The sequence below is a fragment of the Seriola dumerili genome, unplaced genomic scaffold (assembly GCF_002260705.1).
Source record: "Seriola dumerili isolate Sdu_G_001 unplaced genomic scaffold, Sdu_1.0 BDQW01000011.1, whole genome shotgun sequence".
Taxonomy (NCBI): Eukaryota; Metazoa; Chordata; class Actinopteri; order Carangiformes; family Carangidae; genus Seriola; species Seriola dumerili.
In genome coordinates, this window is record NW_019174266.1 from 4688249 (window position 1) to 4699828 (window position 11580).

The following is an 11580-nucleotide window of genomic DNA, read 5'->3' on the forward strand; positions in this document are numbered from 1 at the left end:
CTTGCTGGCAAAACACTGCTGAGACATCTCCTAGCTATAGTATGTCCAGCCAAATCCAATAAAGACTTTAACAGGTCTCCGTCCCAAGGTCGCGCCTCCTACCTCAAAAGAAGGAAAACTTCATTTTTGCAAGCCTAATCAAGTGTGAATGTCACAGAGGCATAGCAAAGCAGGGTCGAGGAGAGGCTAATAATGTTCAGGGAAGATGAGGGAGAGTCAGAGTCCCTCAGTTTAGCAATATTGGAGTTGTGCCGAGTTGTAAAGATGGCTATTAAACAATTAACAAAGACATCCTTTATCCACATTGGTAGAGCGGATGGCTCTTACCGAGAGTGAGTGCAATATTGCAGTCCAGGGACATTTTACTTCATAAGCTTCATGCATTGAGCCCTTAAATTACAAGCTGGATGAAAAAGAACTCATTTCATAAATACAATATAATTTGTAGATCTGAAATTAGCTATCTGACCAACTACTCTCCTGCTTTGACAAAAGGACAAAATTAATACAGATAAATATTCACAGTATAGCGCAACACACACTTTGCAGAGGTCCTGCTTGGAGCGGGGCCGAAGCATGACTGTGAGCACCCTCATCTGAGCTGCACTGACATCATGGTCGACTGCTCTAATGTGCGAGTGCTCAGTAATTTGTAGCTCCTACATAGAGCAGGAGTTTCTGTTGTTTAGAGGACTTTTACTTCTGTTCCTGTTTTTAGTGTTTTGTTGGCAAGAGTCCAAAAATGGTGCGTTTAAACTACTGGCTCTGTCTGACCAACAGTCAAAAATGCAAAGATATTTATTTTGCTATCAAACAAAACAGAGAAAAGCAGCAGATCTGCACACATGAAAAGCTGGAATCAGATAATGTTTGGCAGTTTTTACTTGAAAAACAGCTCAAACAATTTATTGACTATCAAAATTTTTGCAGTTTAACTCAATTTCAGCTCTATAAAGTAAAATTTTCTCAAAAACTAATGAAATATTAATGCAAACTCAACACTTCCCACTGCTGCTTCTTTGTCAAAAAAACCTTCCAATATTGACCTTTTGCTTGAATGTCTTTTTCAATTTTTGTTTACTGCTGATATTTTGGTCCAATTTTCATTCTGACTTTTGAATATTTTGCACTCCTATGCAGTTACCCGAATAAGATAAAAGGCTACTTTCTTTATACACATGCACACTCACAGTCCATATGTCCCAAATCTCTACAGCAAGAGTGTGTGAGTGCAAAATTTGCATGACCCATAGTGACAATGGCACCAATTTTGAGAGTAAAACGGTAGAAAAATACAGGAATTTACTGTGAATGTATGATGGAATTACAAAGCTGCAGAAAAAAGAATGAAAAGTCAATAACACCACAGACACACAACACACACCCACACACACACACACACACACACACACACACAGACACTCCACTGGCACAAACACCGACAATCAAGGACAGGGTAGACAAACATGCCGTTGTGGTAGTTTAGTTTTTAACCTCTGTTTCCATTATGGACAACAGTTGTTTGGAAAGTGAATGATGATGAGTCTGTTGTGAATACAAACTGGAGTGAGAAGCATTCAGTATAACAAGAGGGGTGTTAATAACTTTGGTTGCACAGAACATCAGCTGAGAGACAACACAGTGGCATCTCTATTCACTGCCATTGAATAGACACTTGCAAGTTCAGACTGTCGCAAGAGACAATTTCTGGCTGAGAGGACTGAGAGGACTAGCACTAAATTATTGGCTTACACGTGTGGTAACCCAAGTGTATGAAGGGAAGGGCAGTGGGGTTCTTGGGTTCTCGTGCTGATGCAGTGATAGACAGAAGGCAAAGGCACAAGCAGTCCACACACATGATCATGAACCAGCCAACCAGAGCATCTCGCTCCCTGTAGAGTGTATTTGCATCTTTGGAAAGCCTGTTTGGACCTAGCAGCTCTTAATCCTGGCTAGACTCACAATACAAATCAGTGTTTAGACACATTTTCTGAAAGATCTCAATGAAAGCCAAAAAGTATGAGGATAATGAGATGGAGCATAGCTGTTGTCTGGGGCCTTAGGGCATCTGGGCGCACCTTTCTTTTGTGTACTGTGGTTGGTGGCTTAGCATTGAGGAAGAGATTAAAAGGAGGTGCCTGGGGAGGGTTATGGCTCCAAAAGTATGCAGACATAAGCTGTCTGCGTGTTTGCCTTTGAACAGGCCATGGCTGGTTTGTACTGTGGGGTCACAGGGCCAGGGGTTAGAACAGTGGTGTCCCACAGAGAGCCAGGACTCATCCACCCCCCTCAACCTACTGCCAAAAATAACAAAGAAATGTAGCCTAGAAAAACAAAAAAACATGGGGGCTAAAGGCTAACAAAAGCAGCCATTATTAAGGGCTTGTTGGTTGTGAACTTTTGAGTTTTCAGAAACTTGCCAAGGGACAATCTATCTTCCATCTGACAGTCATCAGGACCAGACTAATTGATATCAGGATGATAATTGCATGACCTGATATGTGTGGGACTCGGAAACAAAAATGAGCAGTTGGAGCCCTTTTCTAATTGCTCATTTTATCACGTGGGTGTGTCATAGCGGAAGGCAAATGGATAAGCATTCTGAACACCTCTTAATTCCCCGACAAAAACACTTGCATAACCAATATTTTTTTTACCTGCTCATTGGTTTTCAATAAATTCTACAACATTTCATGACGGTGACCGACAGGAACACAGCATTTGCCAGGCAGCTTTCATGCACAAGTGTAACAAGAGATCCTCTTGCAATGGAATCACACCAGCCACGATGCCAGTCAACACTATGTTTGTTCTGACGGGTCGGCCTTCATTCTGATCTCAACTACGCACCTGTAAAGTTTTGTGACTGTATCTGGCTGTGATGATATCGCGGTGACAGACACTTGCCAAAGTATCCATTACAGCACATATGTCCAGGACCTCATTATGGCATGATCACACACACACACACACACACACACACACACAGTCACAAGGTGAAAACAATACCATCCATGCTGTTGTGGCTGGTAAATATGCCAAAGCAAAAAAACAAGAAAAAAAAAAAGAAGGATGTTGGTCCTGTCAGGTGGAACAGTGAAATCAGTCCCTGGCACCTCCTTCCTGATCGTCAATCATTACGTCGTGAGAGACGACAAGCTATGATTGGTCGGTCTATTGTGCTGTCTGCCAAGTCACAGCAAGAATTTATGACTCTGCGATCACCTAATGTGTCACAGTGAGCATCTCAAAAGCCTGACCCCTGCATAATACATTGTCCTCAAACAATTTAGTTCAAGTATGGAGTTCATGTTATTGCAAAACTAAACATGAATTTCACAAAGGAGACAAATAACCTTCCACCTGCCAACTTATTAGCACAGAGTTCAGTTATGCAGTTATCAGGGGCACTGTAACAATCCTATTGACTAGGGTAAATTTTGGGCCCCAGGGATTAAGGCTAAAGGAAGTGTGGCACCATGAGGCAACCTGGCTTTGTCTGTGTTAAAGACAAATCCCAGCATGAGCAAGCTCAAGCAGCTACAGCAGTGGGGCAGACACAAAGTGACTATAAGACATCAACATCATTTAGGCAAGCTGAAGGAAAATAGTACAATAGCTTGCTTCAACAATTTACAATCCACAATAGCTCTTAATAGCTCTTTTTCTTTGAAAGAGGTGCTATTCTAATGGAAAACAACTTAACCAACAAATACAAGGCTACAGTCTTATTTTCTTTTCACTTCAGTTGCCTTTGTTGCATTTTTCTCAACACATTCAAGGCTTGCTTTGTAGGATTAGTGAGGCTATATGTGGTGAATAACATTTAATATAGAACATTATTTTCCAACGTTGAGAGCAAAAGGGGAAGTTCACACCCAGCAAGTCCAAGCTGTGAGTGTTTATGTGCCCAGTGAGAGAGAAAACATCCAGCACTTCTTATTATCGGGTGTGGACAGTACAGACAATGGCAATGTGGACTTTAAAGGGGAGTAGAACAACTGTCCTGTTTTATTATCATATTTTCACAAACATTTGCGCTATTTTCAAATCCATCTGGACTGGATACTCAAAAATTTGGGGTATGCCCCTACACAGGTCATCAGGAGGACTAAAGAATCCCAGATGGGTAAAAACAGTTACGCACAGGTCCTTGTGCAAAGTGGGTTTAGAACAGGCTAGTTTTACTAATATCCAACGTCCACTGAGCACAAGTAGATCATGGCCATAACGGGTCTCACAGGCCCAAAAGCACAAGGCAGCCAGTCTGACTGCTTCCAGGCTGATGGTGGTTTTTGAGGAGCAGGAAAAAATGGCTAATTTAAAAGAGGGTTTTCTTGAAATTCAGTTGAGAAAACCAAAACAAACCAGATGGGAATGTCTGTTTTTGGCTAATCCTGTGAATGCAGTACCTGAAAAATCTATTGACTTTGTGACATCACAACCTGAAATCCTGACGGCTCATTTTCTGAATACAGGTTGAGTGCATTTTTTGTGTGGACTGAGCGCTTTGATACTTTCACAGTATTAATATAAAACCTAGACCTGCTTTGTTATCAAAAACAAACATGGAAATCTCACTTCATACAATATGGGACCTTATAATGTCCTCTGCCTATAATTTGGCAAAATTATCTTTTTTTGGGCAGCCAGTGGAAAAACAGATGAGAAAGAATCAGTGTGTGAGGAAAGAATCAGCCTCACACAGACCTTTCCTTTAAAGCTTAATTAAAATGATAAGCACACTCAGAATGAAGACGTGTAAACACAGATGAAAATAAATGTTACATTTGCTTTCCATCTTCAGATGAGGAAAAAAATTTAAAAAATTTCTAATTAGTTCATACTAACCGACAGAAAATTACTCTTTTAAAATGTCTGTAGCACAATTTGGAATATACAGAGCAGAACACAAGGGGGAACAAAGTACCAGCTGGCATTTTATCCAAGCACAAAATATGATAAGAATGACTAAATTAGTACCATCAGCTGACATCAGTAGTCGCTCAGATGACACAGGTTTTAACCCAAGTCCACACAGTGACCATTGTTTTAGAAATTCAAGCTACAGGCGGACGACTGTCCTGCACACGTTAGAATATGTCATTCAGATCGAAATTGAGATCTTTCTACCGCGGATTCTTGTTGAGACAGACATGTTTAGACTTGGCAAAAAACCTTAGGCATAACAATGTAATAAAAGGGAATGATATTCATTTATAGGCAACAGCATAATCCAGGGAGCGGGTAGATCAAAGACAACTAGCAATGGTCTCAGGTTTAATGATACTAATTACTACGGTGAACAGAGCAAAGGTTTGGGCAAGCTACAACCTGCATATCTGGTTTCTACTCTACTCCCACTCTGCAGCACAAATACCACAGGAAAGGGTAAAAAGGAGCAGAGTTTAATATAAAACACGGTTACCATTTGAAGTAAGAAGAGAGAACTTAAGCCACAAGGACACTAGACTGTTTCATGCAGTGTGGTGAAATGTGCTGATTAAGGGCACTCATCAGAGAAGAGACTGAAATGGCTTTGGAAGGACATACATCAACAATAAATCAAACCTGCACTCTGCCAAACTCAGCAGATAGCACAAGATAGGACCCTGTGTTTTTAATATTATTTACTGGAGATGACGAACTGAATGGGGGAAGATGGAGATTACAATTGCGACATGTTTAATACCACTGAGTCATGAGGATTTGGTAAAATCGTGTAAATAGACTCTGCCAAGACACCAGAAGCTGCGAACAAAACAGAAACATGCTCAGAGATCAGAGCTGCATCTATAGGTCTTTTTTGACTATGCCTGTGTCCATATGAGTGTATACATGTATGCGAAAGAAAGTCACATAAATAACACATAAAGCCAAAATGTCACAGACATATCATTAACTCATTATGCAGAAGACGCTGCAAGACTAAATTGAAGTCATGCGTGTCATACATAACCCATTTCAAATTAGGTAGTGATTATATAATATAATAAAGTATATGCAACAGAACTGTAATATGAAGGTGGATAAAAACGGCGTCACGCTGCATGGCAATTTCTGCTGTACGAGTAACTTTTGAACAGGAACATTTTGCACCACAGCAGGAAATGGCCCTAATACATCTAAGAGGGGCGGATAGAGCTGTTGATCAATACCAGTGACTAAAGGATTACTTTGCCAGGTTCTAAGATTTATGGATTTTAAAGCTCTTTGTTCGAGTCTAAATAGTTTGTTGGTATTTAAAGTATCACTGAGAATCGCCTCTCTTCCTACTGAAGTATGAGAAGGTATTCTATTCCACACTGTTCACCTTTAAATACAATATTTTAGATTCTGATATAGTGTACTTGTCTTCTTTAAGCATTTCTGTCAATTCTATCTTCTTATTCGGTGACTGCCTAATTAGCAACCTGCCAACAGCTCTTAGTGTTTGGACTCGAAAATAGGAACAGGGTTGTGTTTGTTTCTAAGTCTTTGTTGGCACATTTCTGTACGTTCTCACTGGCTATGAAACCATATACTGAACCAAAAAACCATATACTAAATTCTTATTTCGATTAATTGTCACTTATTCTGTTTTCTACACTGTATTCATATATTTTTTCCACTCATTTGTATCAGCCAGCTGGCACAAACAGGAGCACCTTAGTTTTAAGCAGCTTTAGTCAGTAAGTAGTTTAAAGCTGTGATTGTGCCAAACCAAGCTTCAACTTCTGTGAATTTTACAACATGCAAACCAAGAAACAAGCAATTCATGGTTAAATTAATTAACCCAAAATTTACTTTTATACATTTATGCTGAAAATTAGCAACATGTTCTTATTAAAGATAAACTGTATCTTTATCATATATTCATCCACATGAATATACACATGAAATATATTAATGCAAGTATTTTATCATTTAAGATTTTCAGACTGTGTGCGCCGGTGTGCATTTTAAACACACCATGAAAACAGTCGCTCTTCGCTTCCACCTCTAATATGTCAGTGTCTTCTACGTCACTTTGTGTTCCGCGTTCGCTTCTCTCCGTTGCCTTTCTGGTTCATGTGCATATTCAGAGCAACCAAATGAAACCAGACAGTGCCCGACAGCAACTTATAGAAATGGTAGCCAGATTGGCTGCCAGGAATCACTGTTGGTTGCCAAGTTTGACAGAATGGCTGCCATAATGTCATAGATTACAACTGGAATGAAAATGTTTCTGAATAATTACACCCCTATATTTCAGTTTTAAGTTTTTACCTAAACCTTACTAGCACATTTTTGAGTTGAGAGAATTCCCAAAGTCAGAACTCAAATAAGTATACCAAGCTTAAAGAGTAATGTTCAGTATGAGGAATAATTTTCTCAGACAAAGCTATTTTTCATGTGTTGATGTGGCACACAAAGAAAGACCGAACAGGTTCTTTTTTATAATTCAATAAAAGCTTTTGAAAGGCTTTGAAAGGAGACATGTCTGACACATTATACTTAGCTGTGGAGTCCAGTGTCCACTCTTGTAGTGATATCTGCTTTTTGATTTTCTCAGCTGCCTGCTGCTTTATTAGCTCTGCTTTTTTTGTCAAGTATTCACTATATCTGACAGAGTAGATCAGTTTAACAAGAGCTCTTTCATTTGTCTATGTAGAAGAGTCCACACCCAAAGTGGGAGATTCAAAGGCTTTTCCCCCCCCCCACACACAAATAGTGGTGGTCTTAAGCAACTGTTCGCCTTGAGCTCCGCCACCAGATGAAAAAATATATATACATGATGAAATAAACTCAGTGACTGATCAAAAAACCAGCTTAGTTAATCAGATTGTTCTTACACCGTTTATGAGTGTAACCTAGTATTACTTTAACTCAGTTATTATAATCAAATTATTGTTGTGCAAATACACTTATTGAGGCGTGTGTAAGGCAAGAAGCAGGCATATGATTAATGAAATGGAATTAAAGAAACAATTTAACATGCTTCAGTTGGCTTTTGCGCAAGCATTTAAGGCATTTGGTAGACAACTACTATTAAAAAAAAAACTACTTGGTATACAGTGTGATGAAAGTGTAGTGACATATGACATTCGAATCATAGCAGAAAGACCCAGTGAGCAACAACTGTCATCACAATTTGAAACTTGACCTTCCTAAACCAACCGTAAAAGTGAAGCTGTTCTACTTGCTCCTTTCAATCACTAACTATTTGTTAGAATAGACATGAGGTTATTTGTTGAATTGAGGACACAAAAGGAGCCTAGGACACTCTTTAATACTATCTGTTAAGAGGAATTCACACACTCAGAGATCAAACACTGAGCAAGGTGCAGACCAGCAGAGAAGTAAGCAGTACAAGCCCACTGAAAAAAAACTCTCTCCTCTCACATACCACGTCTATTTTCAACAAATGTTTTCAGCTTGACTGCTTTTATTACAAAAAATACTTTTGTGGGAATACACATAGGATAAAGGGAAATCGTTATGTGGCCTACGGCCCAATTTACATTTATATCAGTGGACTTTAATTTCCTTTGGGGAAATCCTCATTTTCATACAAATGAATGGATTAACTAAGTATGATTGCCCGTTGGATCAATAAGACTAAAGCTAGAACAAATCGGTCAATATTTGTATATTGCAGATGTATCAGTAAAAGTGTATATGTGCGTTGATATGTAATAAGAAACTGCAGTAAAGAAATTTCTAAACTAGGTTTGAGCCAATTTAAAACGGCAAGAAAAAAATAATCAAAGAGATTAGTATCAAAATTGTTTGTATTATATATATGTTAAGAGTTTATGTTTAAATTACAATCTGATATTAAATTCATTTTGCTGTATTTTATTTTAATATGTTTTAGTATTTATTATTTAGCGTGTCTTTAGTTAGTGTAAAATCATACTATATAAAACCTGACCGACACTAGAAATTTGAGGTTTATTTTCAATTTCAGTAATTAAAATCTGATAACAATATATCCTGCAGTATTCCTTTGTTAACATATGCACAAAACACAAAAACAATTTTCATAAGAAACCCTTAAATTTGGTCATTAAATTAAAGAATTGTGACCAAGATATATGCTGAGAGTTGACAGTGGTCTATCATGAACGACAATTTCTTGTTGATATGTGACTGGTTCATATACTGGTCTGGCCAATTTATCAATCCTGCTCTTATACTATGTATACCTTCATTTCACTATAAGTTCATGGACATAAAAACCTATCTTATCTTCTTTCATGGACATTTAGAAGGATATGGACAAATGTCAGTACCCTCAAAATAGCCTAATGCCAAATAAAGAAGATCCTTAACAATACACACTGTTAACAGCTGTGTAGTTACTAAACCAGAGAGGGATTAGACTTTAAAGAACTGGTACGCAGTCAAGGACAGTATTGACTACTAAAAAGTAAAGTTAGTGTGATTGCATCTCTGATTACTGTACTCCCAGGAGCACAACTGCACATAAGCTGTCTTTTCCATTCGGTCTATAACAACAGGACAGCTGTAGAAATGTGTGCCACGTGTGGGTGGAGAATTCATGGGTGGGGTGGGGGGGGGGGGATCTTTGAGGTTGGAGACGATACTGCACATTAAAAAGAGACATTGTCTGCTACACACCGAGGAGAACTAGAGTAAACTTGCAATTAAAAGGACAATACAGTGTGAAGGTTTTAAGCACTTTAGATGTTTAGACTCTCCCTGCCACCAGGAAGGCATCCTATCGGTCCCAAATTCATTCTGCAGCATGACAACGACGCCCAAGTACACAGCCAGAGCCCAAAAGAACAATGTTCAGCAACATCAAAGTAGCAACACACAAGTAGCCCTGCAACATCATGGAGTCAGTCTGGGATTACATGAAGAGACAGAAGACACTGAGACAGCCTAAATCCACAGAGGAACTGTGACAAGTTTTCCAAGATGCTTGGAGCAACGTACTGTACCTGCCAAGTTCCTTGAAAAAGCGAGGAGTGTACCAAGGAGAACTGCTGCTTGCTTTTGAAAGCAAAGGCTGGTCACGTAAAATATTGATTTTAATATTGATATTTGATTTTTTTTTTTTTTTCTGATTGCTGCATTTAGTAAGTACAAACTATTCATGCCATTACATTTGAAAGCATCCTCACTTTAATGTTAGTGTCTAAAACTTTTTCGAAGTACTGTTGCCATTCTGTTACAACGGCTTGCGGTAAAAACATCTTTAGTAGAAACCAACAGCTAAACTGCCGTTAAAACCAAAAATGACCCGTGGCACAAGTTAAGTTTGTCGGTTTCTAACCTGGTCTATTCGCAAAAAACAACAGCCTGCCATGGCTTTCTCACGTAGCCATCGTCACAACCTCACCAACAGGATAATAATATAAAACACTGATATTTCTGTGGCGATATGGCCAGCTAGCTAGTGAGACAGCAAACAGCTACTTTATACTAAGCAGATGTATCGTTAGCATACAAGCTAACAGGGGTATGCATTTCAGAGACAGTCAACAGTGAGATTTGAAGTTCCTGCACTCCCCTCTGGTTCCGTTAACACAAGCAGACAAGCTGAAGGTTGAATTTAAGACTTAACAGTTAAGTGTTTCGCAAGGCTAAGATGTGACAGAAGAGGAGACGAAGACTGGTGGGATTTAAATGTTTCTATGCTGATGTGAAAGTGAACTGTGAAAATATCAGCTAGCACTGCATATGAGTGTCTGGACAGAGGGAGCCAACAAGACGCAACGTTAGCAATCTTACCTGGAGAATCAAAGGTGTCGTGCAGAGCAGGAGTTTGTTCAGGGACGAGAGTAGTAATTGTCTTCGGTGGGTCGGTTAGTTTAAAAGAGTCCTACTTTACCTCACACTAAATCACAGTGCAACCAAAGAGACTGGCTGACTGTGCTGCCTCCCAGCCACAACAGCGACTGAGTGCAGCTTGGGATCCGCTTCTCACTGGGAAGGATTTTCAGTATCGCGAGATAGGACGAGAGCTCCTACATATCTACGGACCAATCAAATTAGTCCACTGGAGCTTTGTGGAGAAGGCTGAGGAGAGTCTGTGCATTGACAAAATAAATAAAATAAAATAAATATTTGATTTAATTTGATTTGATTTGAATAAAATGTATCTAATGTAGACCTTGCCAAAATGCTATTTAAATATTTTCCATTAACCATTTAAAGGTCAAAGTATTTTTTAACATTTTAAACAGTTGTGAGCACCTTTGATCAATTTAATGATCATAACAGTCACTTTTCCTTTTCAAAATTACTCTTGTTGAAAAAGCAGTGGCAATATGCTGTGGATGATCCTGACTTCCAACATTCTTTGTGCGCCCCGTGTGATGTATAATTTTGATGAGTCTTGCAGTGAATTAATCCCATCCCCTCCTGTTCATCTCTATGTTTGTTTACTTCTGTTGTCCTTGTTGTAGCTGTACGTCTGTGTGTATCTTCCTGTAAATTTGTTCTCGGCACTTTATGTAAGAACACTGAAAGCCACTGGAACCTGGAGTCAAACATTCTTGACCAATAAGGCAGATTTTGATTCTTATTGTGATTTCATAGAGTAGCCTGGAGTATAATTTATAATAGGTAATATTTTTAAATGTG

The 11580-nt window shown here is 38.9% G+C and overlaps 1 protein-coding gene across 1 annotated transcript in view; it reads right to left on the bottom strand.

Annotated features, from left to right (window-relative positions):
* The window catches only part of glce (glucuronic acid epimerase), a 53839-nt gene extending 42948 nt beyond the window's left edge, over positions 1–10891 (bottom strand). Inside the window, exon 1 of the mRNA XM_022747961.1 lies at positions 10726–10891. The gene's annotated coding sequence lies outside the window, so the exon portion shown is untranslated. The remainder of the gene's footprint in view (positions 1–10725) is intronic.
* Positions 10892–11580: the final 689 nt, after the last annotated feature.